This window comes from Coenobita brevimanus, unplaced genomic scaffold (assembly GCF_032717465.1).
Source record: "Coenobita brevimanus isolate Jiangsu-jjx unplaced genomic scaffold, ASM3271746v2 jjx.HiC_scaffold_2062, whole genome shotgun sequence".
Lineage (NCBI taxonomy): Eukaryota > Metazoa > Arthropoda > Malacostraca > Decapoda > Coenobitidae > Coenobita > Coenobita brevimanus.
In genome coordinates this window covers 316,201-338,981 of record NW_027642955.1, presented here as the reverse complement: position 1 = coordinate 338,981, position 22,781 = coordinate 316,201, and positions in this window count along the sequence as shown.

The window sequence follows — 22,781 nt, the reverse complement described above, 5'->3', positions numbered from 1 at the left end:
TGCAATGTATTTGCAAGAGTTATAACCTAAAATACTGAAAAACAAAGAAAAATAGAATTTCTATGAAATAAATAATGGGCAACTATGTAGCAGCAGTGGGAGCATTGGACTCATCCCGAGGCACCATTACACGTCCACCTCCACCTCCTCCACTTCCCTCCCTTTATTGAATGCTTCTGTTGTTTACCTTCTTTTGTATAACACTCTTTTAGCTGCAAAATAACACACATAAATACATAATTATATTAACTAGTAAGCGTATGCAGCCTCAACCTCACGTTAGTCGCAAGGTGGTACCGAAAAATGGACCAAGAAGCATAAAACCGAAATTTTACACGGAAGCAAAACCTACCCACCATGCACGACCACAGCAGACCTTGAACTGAGAATACTGGGGAGGGCGGCCATAGATGCCCATAGGCGGCTGCGTGGTAAAGTTGAATAGGCCTCTGGTACCGACTTTGGTGCCGCCTTGCTAATCTAGGGTATGCCCTATTTTTCATTCTTTACAGTGCAATGGAACTTTTGTCTGGAGGATTTTGTTCCTCCAAGCAAAAGTTCCATCGCATTATTATTGATATTACTACTATATGCAAGTAATCTTTGTTTATTTTAATGATTTTATTATAGTCTGTGTCCTACTGGTGACCGTATTAGCAAGCCTCATTTGTGATGTTTTAAACAGATTCATTAAATGTTTTAGAGTATTGTTGTATTCACTCGCATGTGGCTTCTAAATAGTCCTTATTTCTAAACATCTCTTGACAGCAGACACCTACAACTTTATGGAATTCTTGCTATGCTGATCAATGCAGATCAGTGACCCCACTGAGTCTAGCCATTACCTCATTAGCCCACTGGTCGGGTCTCTCATCACAGAGATTCTCCAACCGTTGCTTGAACGTGATAGCACTACCCCTACCTACAATTGTACACTGTCTGACCTGCACCCACCTGTGTGGGTTCTTACTGTCTTTTGGCTTACACTCTTTCCCACACAACAGACAGTCTTATTCTTTCCCACAAAACAGACAGTCTTACTGGCAATCAAGGCCATTACATTAGGCCTTCACCAACCTTTAGGAAACACCAATGTCAACCAGCATAGACTTTCTCTTTCTTTGTTCATGGGAGGAGGGAACAGGGCAGCTCAGTGGTAGAGCACTTGACTCTAGAGTGTAAGGTCGAAAGTTCGTGCCCAACCCGTGTAACTGCCTTGTCGGAAGGGGTAGTGCTCTCCCATCACCTAGTAAGGATATATGATCTATCCACGTCTAGCTCATGGAATTTATTCCGTTTTCTCTGTTCATTGTTTTTACTCCTCGATGTATAGCTACAGTAACATGATTTGTGAACTAAAATATCACTTCCTGACAGAGTTGCGTACAGTTCATCGCGTTTCACTTTGCTTGTAGCGACGATCTTCTGCACGGCCACGGTGTTGAATGTCTGTAATGCTCCCTTGGCACTACACAGTCAGAAGAGCCACCGCCCCTCTCCAGCAGCCATGACGACTTCGATGGCCTGGGGTGCTGCAGGACTGATGCTCGGATGCTGATCACGCCCGATCGTCGCGCTCTCAAATGAGGAAAAAATTTGTAAGCCACTAAACCACGAGAAGATAACGAACGACATAATTCGGTCAATAGAGATGTTTTTTCTGATTTATGGCCAAATTAGATTGTTCTCATCTGATCTGACCTTGACTTTGACCCCGTAACCAAAAATAACTTCAGAATGGGCTCCCTGCCCTCTAACCCCCCTAAAAAAATGGTATTACACGACCCTCTATGTCACCGAGATTAAAAGATGAACACTCAAAATGACGGCGGCTGCCATCTTGAATTCTGACAAATGCTCAACGTTGTGAAGCTGGCAACCAAGCTAATTCTCTCCTAACTGTATAGAAAACATTTCAGTGAAAAAAGTTTGCTGTAGTTAACACTGCAAGGTCTCATAACGGAATTATAAGGGCGGCAACTCGACTATAAGGTAAGTCAATTAACTTCAGTAAAGTCATTTCATCAGTCTGAGTTCAGAAGCTTCAACTAAATTTGGTAATGTTGGGTTTGTTAGGTCAGAGTAGGTTGGGTAGCAGTAGTGGCAACACTGCCTGCACCCGGTGGACTAGGCCTGCCCTAACCTGACCCCTCCTGGCAGGTCAGGTCAGGGCAGGGACACCACTAAATTAAATACGAGCCACGACGCTACCTCCTGGGTGGTTTGGAAACGCGTCCACACACACACACACAAAGACGCACACAGTTCTTATCCTTACCCTTTTCTCTACACTTCTCTCGTCGCTTCTTCTATATACGAGTACACTGTCATCCTAGTGGTAGCTGGTGGCAGCCATTGTCCAGTCACTTGATGCAGAGTTGCTAAGTGCTTCCTTCACCTTTACGATTCTGTTTCTGTATTGCTCTCCTCTCTTCCTACTTCTTATTTTTTTTTAATCTCCTGGGGAGGGGAAGAAAGAATGCGTCACCAGCATCCCTGCCTGTCGTAAGAGGCGACTAAAAGAAGTCTTTTTTGTTTCCAGTATTTTTCTCCTTACTGTGGCCTCCCTCTCTTCTGCCCCATCTCTCTTCTTGATATTTCCTTGTTTCTTCCGGCCTTCATTTTCCCTCAACTCCTATCAGGTTATATGTTTGGTTTTATAACATGGATAGTTTAAGGACCTCCCATTGACACCGACCCTTCCTCCGCTCCTCCCTATGCTTTAACGCTAAACCGTTTCATCACTAAACTGCTTCATCACGAAAACCACTTCAACACCAGGCTTAGTGCCATACCAGTATAGCCCATTTATGGCTTTGTGCTGGTTACTGATTAGTCCCTCCTTCCTTCCTTCCTTGCTTACTTCCACCATTCCTTTTTTTTTTTTTTTTTTTGTAACTCTTCTTTCCACTTCAGGTGACTCTACACAGAGTGACAAGTCTGATGGTTTCCTGTAACTCAGAAAATCATTTACAGTGCTGGGTGTTAGCCATATAACCAGATCACGGTATGTAGTGGAGCCAGCTGTAGTTCCCCTGTTAACTAGGTGTAGAGACGCAAAAGCGGCATCCAGCCGGGAACCAAACCTCCATACTTTTAGCCGCGCCTTGCCTTGGCAATGCACTGTCAACACACAAGGGAACATCACTTGACTGCATGGAACGACCCTCCAGGGGCTGTTGCTTGCCTCTGGTCGATGAGTCTGCTGAGCTAGACAGACTGGGGTTCATGAACAACAACAACAACAACAACAACAAGACTGTCATGCACTCATCATTAGCTACAGTACTTTCACCTTTACGCTGAATCAGTCTTGCAATATCATCCCCTCCCCCCCCTTCACAAACACCGTCTCACACCTCACGTCTCATCAATACTACAATGCCAACCTTTGCTCTTACTCTATCATTCATCCCAGACGTTTTTCCCTTGCATCTCAAAGCACCTCTTCTCACATTCCTTTCACCTTGTCTCTCTCTGCTTTGATATATCAATTGTCATTTAAAACACACGAATTATCTCACAGCCTAATTAAACGGCAATACTTACTTCACCAATTACACAGAAACACCCCCGCTAATAGCATTATACCAGTCCTAAATTAGTCTGGTCTATCATGCATTCAATATGGACGGTGAGTATTAGTGTCAGAGTGGCGCGTAAGGCACGTAGGCGGCCGGATGGGCCATAAGGAACAGGTTATTAAGTTTATGCCTGTTGTTTTGCACGGCAAATAAAGATAATATCTCAATTATTATTACATCCACACTCATTCAGACACGGCAGTCTGAGCCTCATTCTCATTTACTTACGCTCACCCCAGAACCAGGCCCCATTCACCACCCTTTTTGTCGCCTTTTATAACATGTAGGAAATGTGTAGTAGTATTTTCCCCCATAACCAGGGAAAAGTTTTTCGGTGTTTAAAAGTCGTGTGTACTGTGGTAGTCTGTGTCTACACTAAATATCTGACAGAGGGAGAGCAGGCTGCCTCTCTGTCCACCCAGACCAAGGCAACCTCCAGGAGGAGGACTTCCACCCCGAGGACTGGTGGAGAGGCCCGGTGTTATCCCCCGGGTTATTCTCCATCCAGTTGGCCCCCGAGGAGGACCCCCACCTGATGGACTCCTGCTGGGAGCAACTCCACAGTCCCACCCTGACAGCAGCAGGAAGGAGACAACAGCTGACAGGCCTTCGAGGTCGCCCACAGGACTCCAGGGCGAGACCTCTCCCCTCCCCGATGAAGGTGGCACCCTTCCTCCACCAGGTGCCAAAGGGAGCCCCTCTAGAACTTGTTCGGCCTTAGCCCTGAGGGCCAGACCCCAGTTCCCAGCCCCGACAGTGAGGGAGCTTCACCACGCCCAGCCCGAGCCCTCGACGAGAGATGACGCCCCTGCGAGTTGTCCCGTGGCAGCGGGACGAAAGGACTCCTGAAGGGACTCCACCTGCTCCAGGCCGACCACTGTGAGTCCCCAGGCCTTCCCCCTTCCCCTTTGCCCGACCAGTGATTATGACACATAGTTCCCACAGACAGTAAGAGAGGCAGAGACTGTGCAGTGTATGCGAATTGTGAAATCCAGTGCCATGATAAAAGACTCTCGTGACAGTGTATATCCACCTTGAGCAAAACGAGAGGCAAAACTCAGTGTCATCGTAATAACTCTGTGACAATGCCTATCCACCGTGTGTAAATCCAGTGACAGTATACATATATATCGTAAATCAAGGAATAGAGTCAGAGTCAGATTAAGGACTCTTGAACTGCCCTGCGCACAGCAAAACCTATATTTTACCCTCTCACTGTGAAACGAGCCTCACGTACAAGGACTGTGAAAACTGAATTGCCTCTTTACCCAGACTAAGCCCATTGCCTACCTAGTATCCTGCATGATATTCGGGACCCATCTCCCAGCCTGTGTATTAACTTTGTTTAGCATATCGTGTGTATTGTCTTCCCGTTCTATGGCAGAGAATTTGTTAATATACGTGTAAGGTTGTTGTCCTGTGTTTTGATGCCCTGTTCCTCTCATACTGTGTCTAAGCTCCGGTCTAGAAAGGGGACTCCGTTGCACCCTAGGCATTCTTAGGGAGGGAAGCCGACCTAAAAACTCCTAGCATAACAGCTTCATTGTTGAGGGTTGATAATTCAGTCTTTATCATCTTTACTACTGGTGTAAATGTTATACCAGTATCATTCCTTCCCTCTCCTTTGTTTCCTTTATCTTAGACCATTAGTTTCTCCTTACCTTCCTTTCCTTCACCTTCCTCCTTTCATGCTCGCTTCAGCACATTCTTCCCTGCATATTCTTCACTATTATTGTTACCTTTCTTTCTCATACTTGTTGTTTCACTCGCCCGTTTCCGTCCTTGCGATACATTTCTCCTGCATTTTCTTCTTATCATACCGGTAACATCCCTGTCTTTCTTGATATACATATATTCTCGTCTCGTTTACTTCTTTAGTTCAATAACGTGTGCTTTTGTTTTCTTATATATTTCTGTTATTTCCAGATGACATTAATCATTTTCCTAGGGACTTCTCTAAATGCAGTAATTAGATATTTTCATCTTTACCACTTCACTACGCAAGGGATTTCCCAGGCTAAATACAAACTGAAGTAAGTAGCAAGGGTAAGCCAGTACAATACAAACTGAAGTAAGTAGCAAGGGTAAGCCAGTACAATACAAACTGAAGTAAGTAGCAAGGGTAAGCCAGTACAATACAAACTGAAGTAAGTAGCAAGGGTAAGCCAGTACAATACAAACTGAAGTAAGTAGCAAGGGTAAGCCAGTACAATACAAACTGAAGTAAGTAGCAAGGGTAAGCCAGTACAATACAAACTGAAGTAAGTAGCAAGGGTAAGCCAGTACAATACAAACTGAAGTAAGTAGCAAGGGTAAGCCAGTACAATACAAACTGAAGTAAGTAGCAAGGGTAAGCCAGTACAATACAAACTGAAGTAAGTAGCAAGGGTAAGCCAGTACAGTACATCATTTGATTCAAAGGAATATGTGACTTTTATCCTTCTCTCATTAATAGTCATTCTCCCTTCCACCTGCTTCACATTATCCTTCAATACTCCCAATCTCCCTCCCTTGATTTTATACTGTTATCAAACTTTTCATGTTTATTTTCAAACCTACATTAGTTACCCCTCCATCCACCCAGTTTTACATTCACGCTGTCTATTATTTCATCACCAACACCCTTCCAAACACCAAATCTCATTCCCTTGTTTCGCCGTCACTTCTTCCCTTCCACGTTGTTTTCCATATATTTTCACAACTTTTATCTCACTTTCATATCTTCTCACACAGTAAGTTATCCTCTATCCATCCTGTTACATTTCGTTTTTATTCATTTTCATTTTTATCCCTTTCAATGTCTTTCGCAACGTTCTTCTCTTCCCTCTTCGTCCTTCCTCCAGGTGTACTTATATTCCTCCATAAAAAGATATTAAAACCATTGTTCTGTCATTATTTCCAACCTCTCAGTATTTATTAACCCTCTTTTTCTCGTCGATATCTTCGCTCCTTCTCTGTTCGTATTTCTTCCATCTATCCACTTCTGTTTCCTTGCTCCTTCATTATTCCTTTCGGTTTTGATTTCAGTCATTCTCCATTACATCTCATATTTCCTTCTGTCCTGCATTATTCCCTCTTTTCCCGTTTCGTCCCGTCTTACTTAATTTTTATCCCCCCCCCCCTCTGTATCGTTCTCATATCCTTTCTTGCTCATCTTTCCTCCTAACACGTCATTACATCTCTTTATCCATATTTATTCTCCATTATTTCTGCCCACTTTCTTTCCCGTATGACTTCAGTGCCGCAACGCTCCGCAGCACACAATGCCGCCCGTCTCAGCGTCGCGCAACAAGGGGGAAATATCGCCTATTTACCTGCGTCCCCGTCTCTCTAATTACCCAAATACGCGACCGCCAGGGTTTAAATACATGCCGCGGAGAGCGTATTATGAGCGTCGGTGTATTACGAGGAGTATTATGAGACCATTACGCCGCTTTGGGGGCTTCCACAAACGTCACCTGGCATGAGAAATTTTGACCCGACCTGAGTTTACTGTCGGTATTTAAGCCTCGTGAAGCAGGCAAAAATTTCCACAAAGGAAACAATTATGGAGAGACTACGAGAAAGGGAAGGGCAGAGCAACATGTGAAACTGTGTATGATGTGTTCGTCTCAGCCTAAGCTGTATCTCATGATGTGTGTGTGTGTGTGTGTGTGTGTGTGTGTGTGTGTGTGTGTGTGTGTGTGTGTGTGTGTGTGTGTGTGTGTGTGTGTGGTGTGTTTTGAGTTTATGATAATCACTACATCCAAAACCATTTCGTCTTCTTTTCTTCTTCTTCTTCTTCTTCTTCTTCTGCTTCTTCTTATTATTATTATTATTATTATTATTATTAATATTATTATTATTATTATTATTATTATCATTATTATTATCTCATCTTATTATTATTATTATTATTATTATTATTATTATTATTATTATTGTTGTTGTTGTTAATATTATCATTACTTTTGGCTGCAGTCGAGTGTAGTCAGCAGAGACGCTGAGAACGAGAAGGGTTAGATAGTCTTTATTAACCAACGTCATGTTTATTGTGCTCAAAAACCAATTAAAATATTGTAGTTGCAAAAATAAATTTGAGAATCACGTCCTCCGGCGTGAAGGGCTTGGGCTCAATCCGATATCCTCACTGAAGGAACTGAAGGCTACTGGCTGTATTCTCGTGAGAAAAGGATACTTCTTAATGCTTCTTCCTTAACAATATTTTCTTCCTGCATACACCTAACTTCCTTTGTGTATGCTTTGTTAATCTGTTTAGTGCTGACACAGCTTGCATCAGTAATAGTCACTGGGATTCTATAGATGCTTTGTGTGAATAAACTTTCCATAATCTCCAAAGCCAGATACAAATACGGCCTATATCCGAGCCTGTGATCCGGAGACCATCAAGTTATAGGCTACTGTTGACAACTGTGTACACACCAGAACATTGCCCTCAGGGTGTCTCGTGTGAAGTAGCTGGCCAATCGAAGTTTTTCGAGCTGTTATTTGAGTCATTGTCTTTATCTCTTACTGTTTTATCTCTTTTTACATCCTTCTTTTTTATCCTTCCAGTGTCCTTCGTGCCATTCTATATTTTTTTTAAATCCAGCCTTTCACACAATTTCTTTTCCTCATTGTACTGTGTGTGTGTGTGTGTGTGTGTGTGTGTGTGTGTGTGTGTGTGTGTGTGTTACCTCATTTCCTTCAATAGTCACCTTCGAGTTTTATCCTGCCTTATTCCCAGTGACAATACTTCCAGCTCCCGTCGCCACACATATTTGATTCGGGATCATTCAATGATAAGGGAAGGAGGATGAAATTGTGCTGTATGGGAGGCCCGTCTTTCAGCCCCATCCCGCCTGACTGTTACTGTATGGGGGGAACACTGGTCTTGTCCCGGTGTTTACCTCTGCTCCCTTATCCTCTCTAGTTTTGCATCCATGAATATGCATTGTCTGACGACCCCCTTCCCCTCCATGCCTCACCCGTGCAAAGTTACACGCAGTCCTGCAAGCAGCGGTACATGCAATCCTGCACTTACTTTATTCATAGTTTTTCATATGATACTACACAAATGTGAAACAGTAAGAGAAAGCTTTATGCAACTGCATACAGTAGTAAGCATCTTGAATGGATCTAATTATGGCTTCATTGTTTTCCTTTAGAAATGGCATATTTTACATTATTTAAGGTCTGGATGTTTAATTTTTTCATAAAATAAAATCGCACATCGGTGCACGCAACGCTGACTGCAAACACACGTTCAGGTTCACAGCCAACGCAGTCCGTTTCCCCACGCAGATGCTAACACCAGACTAAAATGCAAGGCCACACACAAACACTGTCAGTCCACACTTCATTTCAGGTTCATTCCTTGCACAAAAAGATTTACAGTGTACCTGAACACACACACACACACACACACACACACACACACACACACACACACACACACACACACACACACACACACACACAACTACTAGGGTAAGACACACATAAAAGAATCTTTACTCGTAATTCGGCGTTAGCACCATTAAGGATCAACAACAAAAATAATAAGACAAAATGAAAGGGAGCTTAAGGATCTGATTCTAAACTCCTTCAGTATTGGAGGCCTGTCCTGAGCTGAATTAAAATTATTTTGTTTGAGGAAGATCAAAGATGGAAAGCAAGACGCCCTGATGGAATTAATGGATGAGTTATTGCCTTCTGCACCAGAAAATTTATTTCAAACTGAAATAATCTCGTATGGAGGTAGTCATGATAACTCAGGTACCCACTGTCTAATGCATAAAGTCGTTTGACGTCGTCTAGAATAAAACAAGAAGGAAGACATTACGAGATGACTCTTGGTGGGCAGTATCAACATCCTTCGTCACCTGTGCTCACGTTCCGCTGAACAGAGTTTGTCTGGCGTTAGCTGGAATGAATATGAGAGCAGGTGTGACCGTGAGAGGGTTACTATATGGGCACAAAGCCCTTCACCATTCTGACGTCTATTAATAGTTAAGTCTTGTAATAAACAAACGATTTTATACAGCTCAGGACAGCTGTTGTGAAGAACTATGTGGGTCGCTTCATTTTGTGGCGACGGTAAAATTTAGACACTGATATCTGAATATATTTTTCCAAGTTCGAAAAGTCTCTCCCAAGCTGAGTAAAATACTGAGGTGACAGCAGAAACACAATATGAAATGTTCAGAGAAGTGCTAGGCTCTTGGAACACTTTCCCAAACACACTGAGATGCAGTTACGCCACGGCGCAAATAGTTTAGACAGTTTCACTTGTTACCCAGTCCTTGCTGAACATTTTAATGGTCTGACTAACTAAAGAACAGCTGCATGGTTCATTTCATTCTGTGCATTCATGCTATAGTTTCTGACTTATTTCTTCCTCATGTATGAATGAAAGAGTGGTTTTGGATGTAGTGATTATCATAAACTCAAAACACACCACACACACACACACACACACACACACACACACACACACACACACACACACACACACACACACACACACACACACACACACACACACATCATGAGATACAGCTTAGGCTGAGACGTACACATCATACACAGTTTCACATGTTGCTCTGCCCTTCCCTTTCTCGTAGTCTCTCCATAATTGTTTCCTTTGTGGAAATTTTTGCCTGCTTCACGAGGCTTAAATACCGACAGTAAACTCAGGTCGGGTCAAAATTTCTCATGCCAGGTGACGTTTGTGGAAGCCCCCAAAGCGGCGTAATGGTCTCATAATACTCCTCGTAATACACCGACGCTCATAATACGCTCTCCGCGGCATGTATTTAAACCCTGGCGGTCGCGTATTTGGGTAATTAGAGAGACGGGACGCAGGTAAATAGGCGATATTTCCCCCTTGTTGCGCGACGCTGAGACGGGCGGCATTGTGTGCTGCGGAGCGTTGCGGCACTGAAGTCATACGGGAAAGAAAGTGGGCAGAAATAATGGAGAATAAATATGGATAAAGAGATGTAATGACGTGTTAGGAGGAAAGATGAGCAAGAAAGGATATGAGAACGATACAGAGGGGGGGGGGGATAAAAATTAAGTAAGACGGGACGAAACGGGAAAAGAGGGAATAATGCAGGACAGAAGGAAATATGAGATGTAATGGAGAATGACTGAAATCAAAACCGAAAGGAATAATGAAGGAGCAAGGAAACAGAAGTGGATAGATGGAAGAAATACGAACAGAGAAGGAGCGAAGATATCGACGAGAAAAAGAGGGTTAATAAATACTGAGAGGTTGGAAATAATGACAGAACAATGGTTTTAATATCTTTTTATGGAGGAATATAAGTACACCTGGAGGAAGGACGAAGAGGGAAGAGAAGAACGTTGCGAAAGACATTGAAAGGGATAAAAATGAAAATGAATAAAAACGAAATGTAACAGGATGGATAGAGGATAACTTACTGTGTAAGAAGATATGAAAGTGAGATAAAAGTTGTGAAAATATATGGAAAACAACGTGGAAGGGAAGAAGTGACGGCGAAACAAGGGAATGAGATTTGGTGTTTGGAAGGGTGTTGGTGATGAAATAATAGACAGCGTGAATGTAAAACTGGGTGGATGGAGGGGTAACTAATGTAGGTTTGAAAATAAACATGAAAAGTTTGATAACAGTATAAAATCAAGGGAGGGAGATTGGGAGTATTGAAGGATAATGTGAAGCAGGTGGAAGGGAGAATGACTATTAATGAGAGAAGGATAAAAGTCACATATTCCTTTGAATCAAATGATGTACTGTACTGGCTTACCCTTGCTACTTACTTCAGTTTGTATTGTACTGGCTTACCCTTGCTACTTACTTCAGTTTGTATTGTACTGGCTTACCCTTGCTACTTACTTCAGTTTGTATTGTACTGGCTTACCCTTGCTACTTACTTCAGTTTGTATTGTACTGGCTTACCCTTGCTACTTACTTCAATTTGTATTGTACTGGCTTACCCTTGCTACTTACTTCAGTTTGTATTGTACTGGCTTACCCTTGCTACTTATTTCAGTTTGTATTGTACTGGCTTACCCTTGCTACTTACTTCAGTTTGTATTGTACTGGCTTACCCTTGCTACTTACTTCAGTTTGTATTTAGCCTGGGAAATCCCTTGCGTAGTGAAGTGGTAAAGATGAAAATATCTAATTACTGCATTTAGAGAAGTCCCTAGGAAAATGATTAATGTCATCTGGAAATAACAGAAATATATAAGAAAACAAAAGCACACGTTATTGAACTAAAGAAGTAAACGAGACGAGAATATATGTATATCAAGAAAGACAGGGATGTTACCGGTATGATAAGAAGAAAATGCAGGAGAAATGTATCGCAAGGACGGAAACGGGCGAGTGAAACAACAAGTATGAGAAAGAAAGGTAACAATAATAGTGAAGAATATGCAGGGAAGAATGTGCTGAAGCGAGCATGAAAGGAGGAAGGTGAAGGAAAGGAAGGTAAGGAGAAACTAATGGTCTAAGATAAAGGAAACAAAGGAGAGGGAAGGAATGATACTGGTATAACATTTACACCAGTAGTAAAGATGATAAAGACTGAATTATCAACCCTCAACAATGAAGCTGTTATGCTAGGAGTTTTTAGGTCGGCTTCCCTCCCTAAGAATGCCTAGGGTGCAACGGAGTCCCCTTTCTAGACCGGAGCTTAGACACAGTATGAGAGGAACAGGGCATAAAAACACAGGACAACAACCTTACACGTATATTAACAAATTCTCTGCCATAGAACGGGAAGACAATACACACGATATGCTAAACAAAGTTAATACACAGGCTGGGAGATGGGTCCCGAATATCATGCAGGATACTAGGTAGGCAATGGGCTTAGTCTGGGTAAAGAGGCAATTCAGTTTTCACAGTCCTTGTACGTGAGGCTCGTTTCACAGTGAGAGGGTAAAATATAGGTTTTGCTGTGCGCAGGGCAGTTCAAGAGTCCTTAATCTGACTCTGACTCTATTCCTTGATTTACAATATATATGTATACTGTCACTGGATTTACACACGGTGGATAGGCATTGTCACAGAGTTATTACGATGACACTAAGTTTTGCCTCTCGTTTTGCTCAAGGTGGATATACACTGTCACGAGAGTCTTTTATCATGGCACTGGATTTCACTATTCGCATACACTGCACAGTCTCTGCCTCTCTTACTGTCTGTGGGAACTATGTGTCATAATCACTGGTCGGGCAAAGGGGAAGGGGGAAGGCCTGGGGACTCACAGTGGTCGGCCTGGAGCAGGTGGAGTCCCTTCAGGAGTCCTTTCGTCCCGCTGCCACGGGACAACTCGCAGGGGCGTCATTTCTCGTCGAGGGCTCGGGCTGGGCGTGGTGAAGCGTCCCTCACTGTCGGGGCTGGGGACTGGGGTCTGGCCCTCAGGGCTAAGGCCGAACAAGTTCTAGAGGGGCTCCCTTTGGCACCTGGTGGAGGAAGGGTGCCACCTTCATCGCGGAGGGGAGAGGTCTCGCCCTGGAGTCCTGTGGGCGACCTCGAAGGCCTGTCAGCTGTTGTCTCCTTCCTGCTGCGCTGCTGTCAGGGTGGGACTGCGGAGTTCCTCCCAGCAGGAGTCTATCAGGTGGGGGTTCTCCTCGGGGGCCAACTGGATGGAGAATAACCCGGGGGATAACACCGGGCCTCTCCACCAGTCCTCGGGGTGGAAGTCCTCCTCCTGGAGGTTGCCTTGGTCTGGGTGGACAGAGAGGCGGCCTGCTCTCCCTCTGTCAGGCAGGGCTTATTGCAGGTCACCCTCACGTTGCAGAGTCACAGGGGGCGAGGGACTCTGGCGTCCCTCCCCGGTGCAGCTACTGGCCGTTGCCGAGTTTCCTTGGGCAACAAACGGAGGACGGCTACAGGCCGTCCCTTCACTGTCAGTGCAGCTACTGGCCATCACCGGGGCCTGACTCCCTGATGGAACCGCAGACGAAGAGCGGCTACAGGCCATCTCCTGCATACTGGCGTGGCTACAGGCCGTCACTGGTGTCGTGCCCTCCGGGGCAACTGCAGAAGGAGAGGGGGCGTACCGTTCTCTCCCCACGTGTGGCAACAGGCCGTCACGGGTTCTGCAGGGAGTTTGAGCAGCACCTGTCAGAGCAGCTACAGGCCTTCTCCTCTTTTGGGACACAGCTACAGGCCGTTGTCTTTTTTTGTGTGCGGCTACCGGCCATCAGAAGGGCGCAGCTAGAGACTGTCGCCTTTGTGTCAGGGCGGCTACAGGCCGCCTCCTGTTCGTTGGAGTGGCTACAGGCCGTCTCTTGTTTTGCGTGGCTACTGACCATCACTGGGGTGCTGCTTGGAGCTGATTTTTCAGCTCCACCCCGATCCTGGTGAAGGCTATCTCGGCCGAAAGGTAGTGCACTTGGACTGGGGTGGTTGCACTGGGCGCATTCCAAGGAATAGGGAAGTGCGGCCTAGTGGGACTTATGTCTGTACTGCATGGACGTGGCGCGCGCCGTATACCCCTCCGTAGTCTCCTCCTGGGAGTGTGGTGGTGCCCTGAGTTGCCATGGCCGGTGTTTCAGATGCAAGCTGCAATAAAGTAAGGGGGCGAAGGAGAAAGGAATCAACTGCGGGGAAAGTAAGTGAAGAGACAAAAGAAGCAAAATGGTTAAGGACACTACAAGTAGCTCATAAACATACCGATGACGGGCTGGGCCGTCATGCATTTGTCAACCTCTGACGTCAGTATGACGACATTGCCCGTCATCCCATGTAATCTCTAAGGACATATTTAGGGAGTCGTCATTTTTGTTGGATGACGGGCAAAAGCGGACGGAGCTAAGCCTGCCACTGCTGGTGCGTGTGTGCTCACTTGTTTTACTTGGGTCAGTGTGGTGTGAGATTCCTCATAGGTAGCGTGTACACCTCTTGACCTCCCGCTGAACACATATGCCCCTTTTTCTCTTGTATATATACTGCGTTATTATTGAAGAAAATACAACAAATAATGCATTATTGGGTAGGAAATTTATCCTGCTACGTACTGAAGCAAAAAATATTTCTTGAAGTTTTTTTTTTTCCCTTTATTAAAGGAAAATGTAAAACTTTAGCATGTCAGCTAACTTCTCCCCTTTTTTACATTTCATTTTGTATATATTGTCTTTTTGAACAATGCATGACAGAGCAAAACTCTTCATCTTCAAAATGATGAATAGTAACTTTCCTATGAGAGTTAGAAGTAAAATATCTCTACGCGACTGTTCTGAAGGCTCTTGAGCGAGAGTTATGCGCCACTGCCAGGAATTACGCGCACCCCTTTACGTGACAGGGGTGGTAAAGGTTTAACGTGAAGGAAGGGATAACTGGGAGAGGAACAAACATGAAAAAGAAATGATGTGCGAGGAAAACTATGGAACAGAAACTCAGGATGCAGGAGTATATCTACAATAATGGTATTTGTAAGTGATACATAAGTTTGATGTACTGAATGGGAATGAAGGAGGGAAAACAGGGAAACGAAGATACAAAAATAGGAAATGATCAGCAAAGAAGGAAAATGAAAAAGTTAAATGAAGATAAAGTGAAAAGAATACATAGAGAGCTTGCTGTTCTGAAAAGAAAGCAAACAGAGAGAGAGGAGGGGGGGACAACGGGACTTACTGTAAAGAGACAGGAATACTCTAGGGAATCGGTATATAAGAGACCGGAACATATTGATTTACTTATAAAGCGTAGACTATACTAGCCGGACCCTCCAACAGGCACAATTCAGCTAAATAGAAATATATATTTCATACAAATGAATGACATTTATTAGGAGGGATTGGGCGAAGAAGAGAGGCAGGGGGTGGAACAGTTATTGTTTTCCCATTAAGTTTTAGTCTCTCTCTCTCTCTCTCTCTCTCTCTCTCTCTCTCTCTCTCTCTCTCTCTCTCTCTCTCTCTCTCTCTCTCTCTCACTCACACACACACACACACACACACACACACACACACACACACACACACACACACACAGATGTCTGGGTTGTATAGAATGCTAGATATCTACAGGCTGAAAAATGTTACACATTTGTTTCCCTCCATTTACTTGTCCTTCTAGCCATTGGTCTTGTGACATGTATACAATATTTTAGTCATATATTTTATACATCTCGGGGCTGTAAACACGATGCTCACGTGTACACTGCATTGATGGTGCCGGTGCTGGGCCTGGCTGACGGGCACTGGGCTCCCCTGTTACAGTAAGTGATTCGGAGACTACTGCATTCCTAGATCGGGATGTGGGAGGTCTGGCAACAATAACAGTAGCAATAAAAATACACAGAGGTGATCTGCTGTAATGGATGAGAATGAGTGAGAAATAGGAAAGGAAGACATTCGAAAAAGGAATGGTCTGCGAAAGGAAATAGATATCCAGAGGGCAAAATACTGGAATATAAATAAGGAAAGTTGGCTGGGGATAAAGGGAGAATATTCTACTTCAAAAACAACGGGGAAAATGGGCAATATAGACAGGAGTGATCCTCGAGGACTGAAGCGAAAGAGATATATAGATAACTGAATAACAGTGGCAGAAGTGGTTAGAATTACATATGAATAGTTTTCTGCTTTAAAAGGGATGAAAGGAGAATATGGAAAAATAATGTAAGAGAAAGAAATGATATGAGTACCCATAACAATGTTATTAAATGGGATACTGGGAGATTTACCTGTCCCGAATGAGATGGAAATTGAGAGTAACAAAGAAAGTAGTATCAAGGAGAAAAATTGGTCTGACAGTAAGGAGACGATGAACAGAGAAATGACTGTAGAAAAAATATCGGGAGTTCTTTGTACTGAAAGAGAAAGCTTGAGGGAGTAGCAGGAACAGTGCGTACGAAGGTAGTATTGTGAAACAGACACAGAGTTTTTAAGCAGAAAACCTGAAAAGAAAGGGTGCAAAAATAACCCAAGACCGTCAGCCCAAGGACGTTATTTTTATCTTATTCTTGGTCTCTCCATGCCACTATATTGGCTTTTGAAGAGGCTCACTAAACTGCAGATGTTATAGTTTGTCAGCAGTGATCCCAATCCAGTAAAGTTATATGAGTATAATGAAATATCCCCCATCCCCTACACCCTCATATAAAACTTTGCAATCAAGTAAATAAGTAAATGAATAAATTAAAATTTATAAATACACCGCCGCTCCAAAAGGGAACAGGCTAGAAAGTAAAAGTGGGAGAAAGAGGGACAGAAAACAGTCAGAGAGCTCATAAGAGGAGTAAATTGGGAAAATATAATCAGTGAAAGAAGCGAGCCTGAAGGCAGGTGACGTTAAGAGGGGAAAGTGAAGTATATAATCAGTTCCCCGCCCCAGCTTAAGATCAGCCTCTGGTCCTTGCGGACAGCAGCCGCCTGCTGTATCTACTCCACCACAGCCACCTTCCAAAATGTTGAGGTAAAAGAGAAGTGGGACGAGAAAGGGTGAAGATAATGAAGGATGGACAGTGTCAGTGGAAGATCAGAGGATAACAAGGAAAGAAATCAAGTACTGATGAGAAAAAAACGAGGGATATGGACGAGGGAGAGAGAAAGGGAGCAGTGATGGGGAGGCTCAGGTAGCGAATTTGTGGGAAGGAGGAGGAGAAAAGACAATAAGGCAGTGGGAGAGAGCTTTTTTTTTTTTTTTTTTAATAACAGAACAGAGGGAGGAAAAATAAATGAATAAAAACATAATAATCCAAACACCAGATTACTGGCGTCCTCCATTCATAAAATATCTGTAACTTGAGGCGGCAGACACCAATGTGGGTGTATAGAGTCAGTAAAGGGGGTGGGGGAGGGAAAAAAAATAATGGCGCTGAAAAAAGGGGAAGAGGAGACCTAAGAGGCTGAGGTGATCTGCCAAATGATTGGAAGAGAGAGAGAGAGAGAGAGAGAGAGAGATTGATTAACAGAGACATAGGAAGGGGGGGGGGGACCTGAGGGGTTGGCTGAGTTCTGCTAAAGGTAGCACATCAAATGAAAAGAGGAAGATGGGAGGAAAGCTAAGAGGTTGAGACGATAGCTGACGAAGGGAAGATGTCGCTGAAATAAAAAGTAAACAAAAAATCGGTTTTTGGGAAATGAAGCATTTTGGTCAAGATTTGCTGGTATGGTGGCAGAGAAAAAAAAGAGGACAGAGCTAAGATAATACACTGAGTACGAGACCCAGAAGGACGGATGGCGTGGGAAAGAAACGAAGGGAACACTAAGAGAATATGATGAAGCATATGCTACAAACTAAAGTGGCTTTGAGTAAAGGGAAAAGTATCCTAAGAAAATAGGTAAGAGTTGCCAAAATATACGGCAAAGTGAAACTGAAAGAACAGAGGAATACATGGTTTGAGGTACGTGTATTACACAGAGAACATACAAGATTTATCTCTTCTCTACTCTGGTGTCCTGAATATTTTACTTTGGCTACGTCATTATATAACAAATCAGTTTAAGTGAGACATTTAGTAGTGAAAGGAGGTGAAATTCCCTCTTATATGTTGCATTACTTCTTATAATTTCAGTTTTAGCAATTGTTGCTATACAAGCCGCAGCGTACCACTGCAGCGGGTTTTGGTGGTGTGTCCTTTTATTATAAGTGCATGTAATAACATTCCCTGTTGCCATCCTCAAATTATCCCTCCTCCAGTCATTAGTCAACTGGTGGTTCGTCAGGGTCAATCTCTCTCTCTCTCTCTCTCTCTCTCTCTCTCTCTCTCTCTCTCTCTCTCTCTGTCTAGAGTGTTAGCGTGTTATTTTACAGGGCGGGACACTAACGCCCCACTAACCCACTTCGTTGCTTATCTGACACGCAAGGTACAAGAAAGTTAGGGTATATAGATACCACCCAGTGCAGTAAGTGTTTTCCTGGTATACAGGAAGCGATTTGGCGATACAAAGGAAAAGGGAAGAGAGAAGTATGTGTATTTGCCTTCTTAGTGTGACTGGAAAAATATATGGTAGAATACTCATTGATAGGGTTAGACATATAACAGAGGAACTAGTTGGAGAAGAACAAGGGGGATTTAGGAAGGGGAAAGGGTGTGTAGATCAGATATTTGTTCTAAGATGTTTGGTGAAGTATCTAGGGAAGGGAAAGAAAGAGTATGCTGCCTTCATGGACTTGGAGAAAGCTTATGACAGAATAGATAGGCAAGGTATGTGGAAGGTATTAAGAATATATGGAGTGGAGGGGAAATTGTTGAGTGCTGTGAAGAGTATGTACGAGGGAGCTAGGGCTACGGTGCGAGTGGATGGTGAGCTGATTGAGTTCTTTGATCTAAATGTGGGACTGAAAAAGGTATGTGTGATGTCTCCGTGGCTGTTTAATATATACATGGATGGGGTTGTAAAGGAGGTGCAAGGTAGGGCAGTGGATGTGGGGGTGGCTCTAATGAATGAGGGTGAGATGTGGAAGATTCCGGTGTTGCTGTTTGCTGATGATACTGTATTGTTGAGTGAAGATGAATGGGAGTTGCAAGGTTTGGTGAAGGAATTTGGGACAGTGTGTAGGAGGAGGAAGCTGAAAGTTATTGTAAACAAGAGTAAAGTTACTGTGCTTGAGAGGAATGAACTCACAGAATGCACAGTGAGGTTGGATGGTGAGGGTATGGAGAATGTGAGTGCATTCAAGCACTCGGGTAGTGTGATGAGTAAGGATAGAAGTTTGGGGGATGAAGTGCTTGAAAGGTTACAGCAGGGAAGGAAGGTTGTTGGTTCACTGAAAGCGCTGATGAGAAATAGGGAGGGACGTATGGAAGTTAAGAGTCACTGCATGATAGTACTGTGATCCCTACCCGGACGTATGGAAGCGAGGCATGGACCTTGCTAGAGGGGAGCAAGTCAAGAATGAGAGCAGTGGAAATGAGTTACATGAGAGGAGCATGTGGAGTGACTTGGAGGGACAGGTTGATGAATGAAGAAGTGGAAGAACGCTGTGGGGTGGATGTGGATGTGGTTGAGAAGATTAGGAGAAATACACTGAGGTGGTTTGGACATGTGGAGAGAATGGAGAATGAAAGACTGACTAAGAGGGTGTATGTAGGTGAGGTGGAGGGAGGGAGAGGGAGGGGAAGACCGAGGATGAGGTGGAGGGATGGAGCTGAGAGATATATGAGGGAAAGGAGAGTGAGCTTGGGAGAGGGCAGTCAAATGGTGGGTGACAGAGCGACTTGGAAGCGTTTTGTCTGCGACCACCTTTTGCGGGATTAGGGCGTCAGCCTATAGATAGACAGATAGATAGAATATATTCCACACACTTCCACGTCCCCCATCTACTCCAGATCATATTTACCTAGCTGCTCCTCCATTTCTCTCTTATAATAATACTAATAATACTAATAACAATAATACTAATAATAACAGCAGTAGGAGTAATAAAACAACAACAACAACAACAATGATAATAATAATAATAATAATAATAATAATAATAATAATAATGATAATAATAACAGCAGTAGTAATAATAAAAAAAAACAATAATAATAATATCACCAAGGCTCTCACTGCTTTGAAATATTAGGCATCAAAGGAAAGTGAGAAGCGGAAGAAGTGACACTGCGTGCAGTTTTGTGCCTGACTGTGTTTGTGTCCGATAACTGATCACATAAAATTCAGTATAAGAAAGACCTGAAGAATAACACTCGAATAAACAAATGACACAGCATCCAGCCACATATCCGTCAACTTTCAGGAGGCGTGGGTCATGAATAATTCAAGGGGCTGCGTCTCCCAGGGCACTTGACCCAAAACAAATATCACCGCATAGTTCTTTACGTCAAGTTCTTGAAAATATATATTAGTAAATTCCCTTGCCACAATTTTCGTCACACGCCCCCAAACTGACAGGAGGAGTTTTTGTTGTGCTTGTCTTCAGGTAGTATTGTGATCCCTACCCGGACGTATGGAAGCGAGGCGTGGACCTTGCAAGAGGGGAACAAGTCAAGAGTGAGAGCAGTGGAAATGAGTTACTTGAGAGGAGCATGTGGAGTGACATGGAGGGACAGGTTGACGAATGAAGAAGTGAAGGAACGTTGTGGGGTGGATGTGGATGTGGTTGAGAAGATTAGGAGAAATACACTGAGGTGGTTTGGACATGTGGAGAGGATGGAGAATGAAAGATTGACTAAGAGGGTGTATGTAGGTGAGGTGGAGGGAAGGAGAGGGAGGGGTAGACCGAGGATGAGGTGGAGGGATGGAGTTGAGAGGTATATGAGGGAGGGGGGGGTGAGTTGGGGGGAGGGTAGTCAAATGGTGGGTGACAGAGTGACTTGGAGGCGTTTTGTCTGCTGCCACCCTTTGCGGGATTAGGGCGTCGGGCTATAGATAGATAGATAGATTGTCTTCAGGTGAATTGTTGCACATTAATCACAGTTACAGCTCGGCTGTCAGCTGTGCTTGGGTGGAGGACGATTGTGCTCGAGTGTGGCAGGGTGTTGGAGATGAGGGTATTGGAGAGGACATTGCAGTATGATGGGAAGAGGTAGGGAAAGGAGTTTGTTGAAGGAAGCTGGGGAGGGATGAGATGCAAGGAAAGGAAGGGGAACGATGCGTTTGGGCAGGGGCAAAGGAGAGGGGGATTGTGTTGGATGGCAAGGGGAGCAAGGACTGGGAAGGGAATGAGTTGGAGAGTGGTTGGGAGGAAGTTGAAAAGAAATGTTTGTGGTGAAAAGAGACAGGAGGAGGTGTATGTTGAAGGGTAGTGGGAAGAAGAGAAATAAAGGGATGTATTGGAGTCTGGTGAGGCTGGGGATAAGAGGAAAGGGTGGGGATGCGTTGAAGTGTAATGGGAAGCAGAGAGGAAATGTGCGATGAATTGGACGCTGGTGAGGCCTGGTGAGAAGAGGAAATAAAAGGAGTGAGTAGGATAGTGGGGCAAAGAGAAATAGGGAGGGGAATGTTGACAGGTAGAGAGGAAATGAGAAAGAGGGAGGGGTGTGTGTTATAAAAACAGTATGGGAAGAAGGGAAAGCAAAGAGAAGGGAGGTTAGGCAGGTGTATGAAGGGTCTATCTATCTATCTATCTACAGCCCGACGCCCTAATCCCGCAAAGGGTGGCCACAGACAAAACGCCTCCAAGTCACTCTGTCACCCACCATTTGACTCCCCTCCCCCCAACTCACCCCCCCTCCCTCATATACCTCTCAACTCCATCCCTCCACCTCATCCTCGGTCTACCCCTCCCTCTCCCTCCCTCCACCTCACCTACATACACCCTCTTAGTCAGTCTTTCATTCTCCATTCTCTCCACATGTCCAAACCACCTCAGTGTATTTCTCCTAATCTTTTCAACCACATCCACATCTACCCCACAACGTTCCTTCACTTCTTCATTCGTCAACCTGTCCCTCCACGTCACTCCACATGCTCCTCTCAAGTAACTCATTTCCACTGCTCTCACTCTTGACTTGTTCCCCTCTTGCAAGGTCCACGCCTCGCTTCCATACGTCAGGGTAGGGATCACAATACCATCATGCAGTGACTTCTTAACTTCCATACTCACCTCCCTATTTCTCATCACTGCTTTCAGTGTACCAACAACCTTTCTTCCCTGCTGTACCCTTTCACGTACTTCATCCCCCAAAGTTCCATCCTTACTCATCACACTACCCAAGTACTTGAATGCACTCACATTCTCCATATCCTCACCATCCAACCTCACTGCACACTCTGTGACTTCATTCCTCTCAAACACCATAACTTTACTTTTGTTTACATTAACTTTCAGCTTCCTCCTCCTACACACTGTCCCAAATTCATTCACCAAACCTTGCAACTCCCATTCATCTTCACTCAACAATACTGTATCATCAGCAAACAGCTACACCGGAAGCTTCCAAATCTCACCTTCATTCATTAGGGCCACCCCCACATCCACTGCCCTACCTTGCACCTCCTTTACAACCCCATCCATATGTATATTAAACAGCCATGGAGACATCACACACCCCTGTTTCAGTCCCACATTGAGATCAAGAACTCACTCAGCTCACCATCCATTCGCACCGTAGCCCTAGCTCCCTCGTACATACTCTTCACAGCACTCAACAATTTCCCCTCCACTCCATATATTCTTAATACCTTCCACATACCTTGCCTATCTATTCTGTCATAAGCTTTCTCCAAGTCCATGATGGCAGCATACACTTTCCTTCCCTTCTCTAGATACTTCTCCACTAAACATCTTAGAACAAATATCTGATCTACACACCCTTTTCC